The sequence below is a fragment of the Oncorhynchus masou genome, chromosome 9 (genome assembly GCF_036934945.1).
Source record: "Oncorhynchus masou masou isolate Uvic2021 chromosome 9, UVic_Omas_1.1, whole genome shotgun sequence".
NCBI lineage: Eukaryota > Metazoa > Chordata > Actinopteri > Salmoniformes > Salmonidae > Oncorhynchus > Oncorhynchus masou.
Window position 1 is genome coordinate 36,667,310 of NC_088220.1, and position 13,532 is coordinate 36,680,841.

The 13,532-nt window shown below is 42.4% G+C and overlaps 1 pseudogene; it reads left to right on the forward strand.

Annotated features, from left to right (window-relative positions):
- Nucleotides 1-1,194: 1,194 nt before the first annotated feature.
- Nucleotides 1,195-13,396, forward strand: LOC135544998 (translation factor GUF1, mitochondrial-like; annotated as a pseudogene).
- The last annotated feature ends 136 nt before the right edge of the window (nucleotides 13,397-13,532 follow it).

The following is a 13,532-nucleotide window of genomic DNA, read 5'->3' on the forward strand; positions in this document are numbered from 1 at the left end:
AGAAAACACACGTTTAAATACCCAGGAGATAATAGGGAAGATGGGTGACACCTGGAGGGGGTGGAGACAAGCACAAGGACAGGTGAAACAGATCAGGATGTCAGGGGCGCCACCTGGCGTCCTACACGGGCGCATAGCTGGCTGACCGGGGTGCCGGTGTCGGAAGTCGGGCTGGGTCCGGGATAACTCTAGCGGGGACCCAGCACCTCTCCTCTGGGCCATAACCCTCCCAGTTAACCAGGTACTGGAAACCCCTGCCCTGTGGCCGAACACTCAGGAGGCATCTCACCGTGTACGCCGGTTGGCCATCGATGACAAAGGGCGGAGGGATAGGCCTGGAAACATAAGACAAAGGGCTGTGAGACATGGACTTAATCCTAGATACATGGAACGTAGGTTGAATACGGAGAGTATGGGGTAACAAAAGACGAACAGCAGTGGAACTAAGGACTCTAAAGATGGGGAAAGGGACAATGAAATGGGGAGAAAGTTTGTGGGACTCCACCCGAAGGGGCAGGTCGCGTGTGGATAGCCATACCCTCTGCCCAATGTGATAGCGAGGAGCTGGAGACCAGAGCCAATTTGCTTGTCGACGATACCTGGAGTTGGTCTTGAGAAGCGCCGCCCGGGCTCTTCTCCAGGTACGCCAACAGCGGCAGATGAACGATGCACTATTGTAAAGTGGCTGTTCCACTGGATGTCAGAAGGTGAATTCACCAATTTGTAAGTCGCTCTGGATAAGAGCGTCTGCTAAATGACTTAAATGTAATGTAAATGTAATGAACATCTGGGCCGAGGGTGTGTTGACTTTCTGCTCTTGTTCTGGGAAGAGCGGAGGCTGATACCTCAAAAGGGGAGAGTCCCGTGGCCGAACAGGGAAGAGTATTCCGGGTGTACTCCACCCAAACTAGTTGTTGGCTCCAGGTAGTGGGGTTGGTCGAGACGAGGAATCTTAAGGTTGTTTCCAGGTCTTGGTTTGCCCGCTCTGACTGGCCAAAGGGTTGGGGGTGGAATCCAGAGGACAGGCTGGTCGACGACCCAATAAGGGTGCAGAACGTCTTCCAGAACTGAGATGAGAACTGAGGACCCCGGTCGGAGACCATGTCCACCGGGAGTCCGTGGATCCTGAAGACGTGCTGCACCATGAGCTGGGCCGTCTCTTTGGCAGAGGGTAGTTAGGGGAGAAGGGACGAAATGGGCTTCCTTGGAAAACTGATCCACTACCGTCAGAATGAAGATGTTGCCATCAGACGGAGGGAACCCAGTGACAAAGTCCAGAGAGATATGGGACCAGGGACAATGAGGGAAGGCCGGAAGGGGCTCGCTGCGGAGTCTTATTCTGAGCACAAACGGTGCATGCGGCGACAAAGTCAGATGCGTCAGGAACCATTGTGGGCCACCAGAAAGGACAGATGAAACAGATCAGGGTGTCAGAAGGCCAGGGTTCGACGGGAACATGGAGGACAGGTAAGCCTGGAGGAATGAGCCCATTCCAGGACCCGGGACCGGACTGGATTAGGGACGGACAACCAGTTAGTTCATGGGAGACAGTGTGGCCACATTACCATAACGCTGTTTATATAATAGCACCAGATATAAGGTTTACATCTAATTACTGTATAAGATGAATGAGTGAGTATGATACTGTTTACACAATTTTACAATGTGATTTTGGACTGTTTAATGAAGGAAAACTCAAAAAGGTAATTGGATTTGAACTAAATCAGAGGACCCAGAGCCCAGTTAGGGTCAGACATCCTGGGACTGCCCTTTTCTGCCATTCTGAATAAAACCTAACTTTTAGAAATTATCACCAGACCGAGCTTACCTCAATTACGAGATGTAAAAGATTGCTGAATCGTTTAACCATACCATGTGGTTAAACTCTTAGACTATCGATACGTACAGAATGAGAACAAGTCTTTGAAATTAATTACAAGTCTGCAGCTAGGAATTCGGTATCATTGAACGCGAAGAACGACAACCGCCGAAACATGCATTCTATAACGAATGTCACTTTGAACTATCCCCTCTAACCAAGACAGAGAGAGAGAGGGAGAGAAACGGACAATTCTACAAAAGAAAGACTTTTCACCAGCGATCAAGACGACACACTGAGTGTAAATATATATATTGATTGCAATTGTTCCCGAATGAGTGAGCGTTCATGTGTATAGGATTAGCATTTCAATTGTTATAATTATCAACTCTGTAGTGACTTCTTAGTTGACCCCCACTTCTCCTTTGTCTAACAAGCCGCCATGCCGGTTTAGCCCACTAGGGCACATCCTCCCATCATTACATTTACCTTTGTTTGTTTGTTTATGCATTTCTGTGAATTACTTAGTTAGTAATAAATAAATTATTTAAGACAATTGATGTATGGATGACTCATAGTGAAGACTGGGTTCGTGCAGATAACCAACAATTTACGACGTTTGGAATGAGAATAACGTGAGGCAAAGTAAATCATTCATTCATTCGAAGACTAATTGATCAGATAAAATATCTGAAAGTTATTTTAAGAAATTATAACTTTGTAATCTGAATATTTTTCCTTGGTGCCCCGACTTCCTAGTTAATTAGTTACGTGATTAATCAGTTGATCGCATTTAATACCAAGTCCATATTATGGCAAGAACAGCTCAAAGGTATTGATTTTGTCATTGCCTTGGATGCTAAAAAGAGCTGTGCTGCCATGTTTATTGACCTGTCAAAAGGTGTTTGACACTGTTGATTATCAAGTTATCAAGAATAGGCCTGGGATATACAGTCTGTTTATAGTTTCAGAATTATATTCTCGACAGAACTTAGGCCATCTTGACAGATGGGGTTAAATCTGAATTTCTTGAGATTCAAAAAGGTGTTCCTCAGGATTCGATTATGGGTCCATTATTGTTCACCTTGTATATTAATGACATAGGAAACACTGTTAATACTTGTAACATTCATCTCTACGCAAATGACACAGTTTTGTATTCCTGTGCCACCTCAGTGCAGCAGGCCATTCGTGAACTTCAGCATGACTTTGATTTCAATACAGAAATCACTTACAGATTTGAGTTGGAAAAACCAAGAATAAAAATGGAGCTATGCTAAAGGCTTCAAAAGGAAACAATAACGGTAAATGGCTAGCTACCATTTTAATCGGGAGCTCAATGATAAAGCAAGTGTCAATCCAAGATACACGCACACTTTGTTTTCCAGGTGCTAAAGTCACCGACTTAATTGGAATTTGACCCGTAGTCAAAAAGCAGATTCCCGACCTGTCAACAGTTGTGTTGCACGTTGGTTCAAATTACATTATGGGAGTTAAATCTGTGAGACTCAGAAACAACTTCTTATTGCTTGGAAACAGCTCACAGCCTTGCGGGAATTTTATTTTATTTTTTACATTTAACCTTTATTTAACTAGGCAAGTCAGTTAAGAACGAATACTTATTTACAATGACAGCCTACTGGGGAACAGTGGGTTAAGGGGCAGAATGACACATTTTTACCTTGTCAGCTTGGGAATTTGATCCAGCAACCTTTTGGTTACTGGCTCACCACTCTAACCACTAGGCTACCTGCCAATATCTTAGGACCAATCCCATCTCCTCGCTGTTGTGGCACTGAGAGTTTTAGTCGTATGTGGTCTTTTCATCTATGGCTAATGCATCTTTCTAAAGACATGGGCACGTCATTTGTTGACAATAAAATGTAAGATAATATAGAAAATAGCCCTATTTGGTAAAAGACCAAGTTCATATTATGGCAAGAACAGCTCAAATAAGCAAAGAGAAACAACAGTCCATGATTACTTTAAGGCCTGAAGGTCAGTCAATACGGAACATTCAAGTGCAGTCGCCAAAACCATCAATCGCTATGATGTAACTGGCTCTCATGAGGACCGCCACAGGAAAGAAAAACCCAGAGTTACCTTTGCTACAGAGGACAAGTTCATCAGAGTTAACTGCACCTCAGATTGCAGGCCAAATAAATGCTTCACAGAGTTTAAGTAACAGACACATCTCAACATCAACTGTTCCGAGGACACTGCGTGAATCTGGCCTTCATGGTCAAATTGCTGCAAGCAAACCACTACTAAAGGGCTTTTTGGTTCCAACCTCTGTCTTTGTGAGAAGCAGAGTAGGTGAACGGATGATCTCCGCATGTGTGGTTCCCATCATGAAGGTGTGATGGTGTTTTACTGGTGACAATGTCAGTGATTTATTTAGAATTCAAGGCACCCTTAATCAGCATGGCTATCACAGCATTCTGCAGTGATACTCCATCTCATCTGGTTTGCGCTTAGTTGGAATATTTGTTTTTCAATAGGACAATGACCCCAAAACACCTCCAGGCTGTGTAAGGGCTATTTGACCAAGAAGGAGAGTGATGGAGTGCTGCATCAGATGACCTGGCCTCTACAAACACCTGACCTCAACCCAATTGAGATGGTTGTGAATGAGTTGAACCGCAGAGTGAAAGAAAAGCAGCGAACAGGTGCTCAGCATATGTGGGAACTCCTTCAAGACTGTTGGAAAAGTATTCCTCATGAAGTTGGATGAGAGAATGCCAAGTGTGTGCAAAGCTGTCATCAAGGCAAAGGGTGGCTACTTTGAAGAATCTAAAATATATTTTGATTTGTTTAACACTTTTTTGGTTACTGCATGATTCCATATGTGTTGTTTCATAGTGTTGATGACTTCACTGTTATTCTACAATGTAGAAAATAGTAAAAATAAAGAAAACCCTTGAATGAGAAGGTGAGTCAAAACTTTTGACTGGTACTGTAAATCAACCACATTTCCCCCCCAGTCCTTTCTGGACGGTGGTACTGCATTAGAGATCAGAACCTTTGTTTGAATCCAACTTTGTAAAATAAGATTGTTACCTCAGTGTCTTGCCTGAGTCATTGGGCAGTTGGCCAACAAATTAAAATGAGTCCACTCATATAGCATGGAGAATTAATAAATGTAGAATAATTCACTTGTGATAGGTAGTCTAAATCATAATTTTGTTATTTTATCAAATTAATCTAAATCGTAATGAGCGTGCTGGCACTGAAAAACCTGGATCCATCTGCAACCCATTGAGCTAATTGATTATTACAATTAACGAGTTGGATATGAACTGGTTATGAAAAAGCTTAGCATTTTCATATTGGAAGAATACCAAGAAAAACTGTGTACAACTGGCCTTAATATATCCACACTTGACAAGGAAGGAGACTCGTAATAGAGTTGTCATCGTGAGAAAGAGGCACACGCACATATTCACATGCACACACTCGCTGCCTTCAAGTGGTTTCATTGGATGTTGGTCAGAGATGAAGGCGGTGGAAAGATATTTTATTTGATTTCTTATCTGAACATTATTCTGGGGACCTACTCAGTATGCGTGGGCTGCTGTCTTATGTTGCCATGGCAATGATTTTTCCACCCTCCTATTCTTGTCATCTGTGCAGGGGGCCACCATGTGGGAAATAATGGAATAGACTAGAAACAGCACCATTCATAGTATAGCCTGCTACACAATACTGTATATGACCACATTTGAACATCTGTAATCACCCGGAAACTCAATAATAGACTGCTCCTACCAAGGTTCACTACTGGTTACAAAAATTAGCAACAAATACCCCATTTTCTGTTGACAAATCATCCGTCTCCCCTTTTCTGGGTTGCATTTCGATGTTTTTCTAAGGCTTTGATTAGGTGTCAAACTCATCCCAGAGGATAATTGGAACTGTCAGATGTGTGGGCCCTACACAAGAAAGGTACACTGTCAGTTTTCACAAGACGTGCCAGTCGCCTATCTGGCTTTATGGCCATTTTAGAAATAGTCCTGTGGAAATTTAGGCTGGGGGCTTTATCCAGGTCAGTGGAGACATAACTCTAACCTGAAAGAGTCGGAAAAGCCACAAGGAATTCTTGCTCTTCAACAAGGATGAAGCCATCTTCCTGAAATGGGGGCAGATTTTATTCTGACCCTGACTCAGTTGGTATAACATAAAACAATCGAGGTTATCTAGTGTGTTAGCGAGTGTAACTAAATTGTTCCTATTCCTGTGCTATCCCACTCAAGCTGTTTCTGCTCTTTATAATTTTGTCTTAGTAAAAGCACAAATCATTTTTTTGCAATATTGAAAATCACTTCTGGAACCACCATAGGGCCCCTTTAAGAGCAACAGGTGCAAAACTACATTTCCCATGATGCACTATTAGTAACCTTAAACCCCAACTTTGTTGTGCCCTGACTGTCTACTGTGAATGTTTTTTTTTGTTAGGTGAAAATCACCTTTAGGCACAGTTATTTAAATCGGATGTTTCATCACACCGCTTAGAATTCCCACATTGTGATTGAAATGTAAAGAAATGTAGCTAAGGTTGACACGATTTAACCAGGTCTGCAGCGTTAAATTGGCTAGTTAAATGTCAATGCACTGAAGCTTTGTAACAAATGTATTAGCTAGCAGTAACTAACATGCAACTAACTGTCTTTAATACATCCTGAAGGGTGTAGAACGCATATTTTGGGACTTTAATCAAACAAGATGTAGGAGCCATAACTGTAACACAGTTTGCACTGGCATTAGACACCGATGTATTTTGCTTAGAAACCCGGCGTTAGGGGCAGAAGCTCGAGTTTGAATCAGGAAAGTTTACTCTCACGACCTCTATAAGCCAGAATGTTGAATACGATTATATTTTGATGTACTTTACTGGTTGTCCGTGCTGTTGGTTCTTTTGGCTTTAGAAATGTGAGACAATATATCCACAGGAAATTATAATTACATTACCTTGTCAATGCACTTTTAATGCATTTAGATTTATATCCCCTGAAGAATACGCAGATCCATGTAATCACGAACTGGGCAAGTATGTATGTCTCCTGCAAGTAATTTTTTACTTGTGCGCAGAGGAATGCACAAACATTGCTTTTAAAATGTGATGTAATTATACTTTCCTGTGGATATATATTGTCTTACATTCCTACCGCCAAAAGGACCAACCACACTAACAACCGGTAAAGTGCATTCAAATATTATTTTATTCAACCTTCTGGCTTTTAGAGGTGGTGAGAGGAAACGTTCCTGATTCAAACACTAATTTCTGACCAAAGTAGAATTCTCTGCAATTCATCGTTGTGTTCAGGCAACCTGTTCAGGCACCTGTTTTCTGCACACACACCACCACCAATATGCTCAGGACAGACTGACAAAGTAAGGAACTCCACATTGCAAACTGACAGCGTGCATGCAGTGTCCATTCTTTTATAAAGTCTTGTCCGTCATTGTAACTACACTAACTTTGTTATGTCATAGATATGTCAACGTTCCCAGTGGAGAGGATCATAAATGTCTGCATCATTGCTCACATTGACCATAGGAAGAGCACCTTGGCTGACAGGCTTCTGGAAATTACAGGTCTCGTGTGCATTACCATATCCATACTCATGGATCACACAGATACTCATGCGTTTAGTTGTATTGTATGATATGGCTCACCTCATCGCTTGGTTTTGATAGGTGCCATAACCACCAGGAATACCCCCCCATAGCTGCAGCAACCTTGAAAAATCGACATAATAATAATAATTGAAACAAAACATTTACACAGCGTCAATAGGCGTTTTTTTTATAAACAAACATGTACAGTAGTAGAAGGTGTCTGCATTCTGACGCGAATGTGCTTCTGGGTCTCTCTCTCCAAGGATGTATCCTATTGACCAGTCGGACTACAGCGCCCTCCGCAGTGCTGTGGAGAAACTGCAGTTTGATGTGCAGGACAGCAGTCTGGGCACCGGGAGCAGTACCAACTAAATTATCATCTCATCTCTCATCCACTACTCAAAGCTATGCAAGTGGTGAAGGGTTGACCTTGACAGGATACTTGTGTTTTTCATTCGTTTTTCTTTTTGAGGGATACCAATTTCAGCCGTGATCATGCACTCCTAAATCATACTCGCTCTCTCCTTACTTACTTTCTTTCCCTTGGTCTTTCTTTCCTTCCTTACTTCCTTCCGCAGGCTAGGCTTCCTGGGCCTGCTCCACATAGAGTTGTTTCACCAGCGCTTGGAGAAGGAGTACAACTCCTCTGTCAAAGTGACAGTCCCCACCATGCCTACGAGGCTGTCCTGTCCTGCGCCAAGCTCATTAAGGTAATACACAGCACCACCCTCTACAGAGGGCTTCAAATTACATGCACATCTATTGCTGGGAAAAGTTTACTTGATGATATCCCAGCAAAGTAAATGCACATATATACAGTGGGCTCCAAAATTACTGGCACCCCTGACTGGCAATGCACAAACAATACTTCAAAAAATATTAAAAATATAATTATAGAGAACCTCAAAATACCAACATGTGAGAAGCACTGTACTTTATTAATGTTTCAATGGAACCAAACAAAATCATTCAATCATTTAATACAAAATAAATTGAACCAAAATCAAGGTTTCACAATTAATGGCATCCTTAAAGATTATTGTAAAACCCCTTGACCTTTTCCACTTTTTTGTTAGGTACAACCTTATTCGTAAATGGATTACATTGTTTTCAATCTACACACAATACCACATAATGACAAAGCAAAAACAGGTTTTTAGAATGTTTTGGAAGCTGAACCTTCGCCCCAGTCGGAGGTCCTGAGCAGGTTTTCATCAAGGATCTCTGCACTTTTCTTCGTTCATCTTTCCCCTCAATCCTAACTAGTCACCCAGTCCCTGTCGCTGAAAAACTTCCCCACAGCATGATGCTGCCACCACCATGCTTCACTGTAGGGATGGTGCCAGGTTTTCTCCAGACGTGACGCTTGGCATTCAGGCCAAAGTGTTCAATCTTGGTTTCTTCAGACAAGAGAATTGCATTTCTCATGGTCTGAGAGTCATTAGGTACCTTTTGGCAAAACTCCAAGCGGGCTGTTGTGCCTTTTACTGAGGAGTGGCTTCTGTCTGGCCACTCTACCATAAAGGCCTGATTGGTAGAGTGCTGCAGAGATGGTTGTCATTCTGGAAGGTTCTCTCATCTCCGCAGAGGAACTCTGTAGCTCTGTCAGAGTGACCATCGGGTTCTTCGTCACATTCCTGACCAAGGCCGTTCTACCACGATTGCTCCATTTGGCAGGGTGGGTGGCTCAAGGAAGAGTCTTGGTGGTTCCAAACTTAATCCATTTAAGAATGATGTGATTACTGTGATCTTGGGGACCTTCAATGCTGCAGACATTTTTTGGTACCCTTTCCCAGATATGTGCCTCGACACAATCCTGTCTCGGAGCGCCACAGACAATTATTTCGACCTCATGGCTTGGTTTTTTGCTCTGACATGCACTGTAAACTGTGGGACCTTATATAGACAGGTGTGTGCCTTTCCAAATCATGTCCAATTAATATAATTTACCACAGGTGGATTCCAATCAAGTTGTAGAAACAGCTCAAGGATGATCAATAGAAACAGGATGCACCTGATCTCAATTTCAAGTCTCATAGCAAAGGGTCTGAATATTTCTGTTTAATGTTTCAAAAAAAATTTTTTTTAACTTTTCCCTTTGTCATTATGGTGTATTGTGTGTAGATTTTATAGGACATGTTTTATTTAATCCATTTTAGAATAAGGCTAAAACGTAACAAAATGTGGAGAAAGTCAACAGATCTGAATACTGTCATGTGAACCTAAAATATGGTAGCCCTTGTTTGGTAACAGTGATCAAAGTTTATAACTCTCCTATTGTGTTGAAGGAGCATGGGAAGGAGAAGATCTGCATTAGTGAACCCAGCCCAGTTCTCAGACAGATCTGTAGTGACAGAGTATCTGGATCCCATGGTGATGGGGACCATCTTCGCCCCTGACGACTACACCGGGAAAATCATGAGAATATGCTTGGTAAACCAGCCTGGCTTTCAGATGTTGCTAATTATTTGTTTGAATGATCACTGTGTAATCAAGAAATTTAATAAAAGGGGTTGGATTTGTCACTTTGCAAAACCAGTTTAACAAATTGAGACATTGTATATTGTTAATTTTCTCAACAGTTGGGAGTATGAGGATACAGGGTATCGGGCAGCCAATGTGATCAAGATGGATATTCTGCTCGACAGGAAACCTGTGGAGGAACTCACCCCTGTTGTTCACAAGCAAGACTTTGATAATTAGTGCTCAGACAATGACTGAATCCTAACTCAAACTTTATTGCATATCTCCCATTTACATTATGGTATGATTTAACTGTTGAATGAGCGTCTGCTTCTCAAATTACTATTTGGCCCAATGTCTGAATATTTCAAATGGCCATTAATACTACAATCTATTTGAGTACTGTAATGATGTGACCCTTGGGTGTCTTCTGTTGTGTTTTCCTACGTAGAGAGATTGGGCGTACAGTGCAGGCAATGCCATGTGCGAGCACCTGCATGACGCCAGAACCGGACTAATGTTTGAGATCACAGTACAAACAGCCATCGGCAGCAAAGGGAGACGTAAGTGAACATTTTCATAATGACCCTGAAATAAGACTCATAGGACCAAGTTAGTAGCTTTTGAGATTGCGTGACACCCTCGCTCTCTCTCGCAGGATTACGAGAAAAATGTGCATGCAAAATGTGTAAGGAAACTTTTGCTAATTCATTTAGAACGTGGGTGTGTACGATGTCTAGTGTGGTAGCTGATCCTTGTCTCTTACCCTCTTTTAGCACAGAGATGATAACCAGAAAGATGACGCTCCTGAAGAACCAGGCAGAGTGTAAAAAGAAGATGCGGTATGTTGGCACGTGCAAGTGTCCCAAAAGATGTCTTCCTCAGTGTTCTGAAGAGGAAAGACAAGTAGAATATCAGTATCCTTATTTATTGAAGCAAGTTTTTGTTCAACAAATAGACTTTAAAACAGCAAAATAACTTTTAAAAATGTCCCATACATAATTTTAACCCCCAAAAAGTTATAATGTAGATCTCATTGCCAACAGAAATATATGACGACATGTACAGATTACTCCCTCAAACAGACTTTAAGTGCAAGGTGCAATACATCAATGAACGCTTGTAAATAATAAAACAAGATATGTTATGTCATTTGTTCTGTTTCTCTCTCTCCCAGTGGATCCAGTGTGTCGGTTGTAACAATTTGGTTGAATCTTAATTATACTTGTATTTCTTTGATTCCTCTCTCCTTGCCGTCTCCTCAAAACGCATTGGTGGGGAAGATCTTCTGCTCCATTGTGCTTTGAGAATGAGACGAGGGAGGGAGGGCTTGAGGAATCAAGGAAATACAATAGAGATGGAACCCTTTGTGTACTGTTCTGTGCAGTTAGAGTTCTGCTCCACTAGAGGGCCGGGCACTGATGGTGCCACTTACAACCCCTTCTCAAATCAAATCACATTTCATTGGTAACATATATGGTTAGCAGATGTTAATGCGAGTGTAGCAAAATGTGTGTGCTTCTAGTTCTGACCGTGCAGTAATATCTAACAATTTCACAACAACTACCTCATACACACAAATGTAAAGGAATTAATAAGAATATGTACAAAAATATATGGATGAGCGATGGCCGTGCGGCATAGGCAAGATGCAGTAGATGGTATAGAGTACAGTTTATACATATGAGAAGAGTAATGTAGGGTATGTAAACATATAAAGTGGCATTGTTTAAAGTGACTAGTGATACATTTATTACATCCAATTTTTTATTATTAAAGTTGCTAGAGATTTGAGTCACTATGTTGGCAGCAGCCACTCAATGTTAGTGATGGCTGTTTAACAGTCTGATGGCCTTGAGATTGAAAAACAGCTTCTGTCTCTCGGCCCCAGCTTTGATGCACCTGTACTGACCTCGCCTTCTGGATGATAGCAGGGTGAACAGTCAGTGGCTCGGGTGGTTGTTGTCCTTGATGATCTTTTTGGCCTTCCTGTGACATATGGTGGTGTAGGTGTCCTGGAGGGCAGGTAGTTTGCCCCCGGTGATGCGTTGTGCAGACCTTACTACCCTCTAGAGAGCCTTACGGTTGTGGGCGGAGCAGTTGCCGTACCAGGCGGTGATACAGCCCGTCAGGATGCTCTCGATTGGGCATCTGTAAACGTTTGTGAGTGTTTTTGGTGACAAGCCACATTTCTTCAGCCTTCTTCACCACGCTGTCTGTGTGGGTGGACCATTTCAGTTTGTCCCCGATGTGTACGCCGAGGAAATTAAAACCTTCCACCTTCTCCACTATTGTCCCGTCGATGTAGATGGGGGGTGTTCCCTCTGCTGTTTCCTGAAGTCCACGATCATCTCCTTTGTTTTGTTGACATTGAGTGAGAGGTTATTTTCCTGACACCACACTCCGAGGGCCCTCACCTCCTCCCTGTAGATAATCAAGCCGACCACTGTAGTGTCGTCTGCAAACTTGATGATTGAGTTGGAGGCGTGCATGGCAACGCAGTCATGGATGAACAGGGAGTACAGGAGAGGGCTGAGAACGCACCCTTGTGGGGCCCCAGTGTTGAGGATCAGCGGGGTGGAGATGTTTCCTACCCTCACCACCTGGGGGCAGCCGGTCAGAAAGTCCAGGACCCAGTTGCACAGGGCGGGGTCGAGACCCAGGGTCTCGAGCTTAATGACAAGTTTGGGGGGTACTATGGTGTTAAATGCAGCTTTGGTTTGAGGAGTGTTTGCTGCTTCTCATTGAGCATGCTTTCATTTGCATGTTTTTAGTCCAATAAAACGAACTCCACATGGCAAGTAGTAGATACATTTTTCTTATTTGATCTTCTTCTGCAGGGAGGGTTATGTTACAAAAATAAAACCACTGAGATGTGAACTAGGGATCTTGTGCATTGTGACCCAAGAGTCAAGCACTCTGCCATCAAGTGGATCTGTAAGATGATGCGTGTTACTTTTATTGTCACTGGTCACTGTAATTAATAACTTTAGTTATATATATATTTTTTGTATATTACTAGTACCTGCTAAAGTTATTATATATATATAAATGCAACAAGTGTTGGTCCCATGATCTGAAATAAGATCCCAGAAATGTTCCATATGCACAAAAAGCTTATTTCTCTTCAATTTTGGGCACAAATTTGTTTACATCCCTGTTTGTGAACGTCTCTCCTTTGCCAAGATAATTAATCCACCTGACAGGTGTGGCATGTCAAGAAGCTGATGAAACAGCATGATCATTACACAGGTGCACCTTGTACTGGGGACAAAAATCCACAAAAATCTGCAGTTTTGTCAAACCACAGATGCCTCAAGTTTTGAAGGAGCGTGCAATTGGCATGCTGACTGCAGGAATGTCCACCACAGCTGTTGCCAGAATGTAATGTTAATTTCTCTACCATAAACTGCCTCTGTTGTTTTTAGAGAATTTGGCAGCATGTCCAACCGGCCTCACAACCGCATGTATAGCGTCGTGTGGGCAAGCGGTTGACTAATGTCAACAGAGTGCCCCATGGTGGCGGTGGGGTTATAGTTTGGGCAGGCATAAGCTACAGACAACAAACACACATGCATTTTATCAATGGCAATTTGAATTTACAGAGAAACCGTGACAATATCCTGAGGCC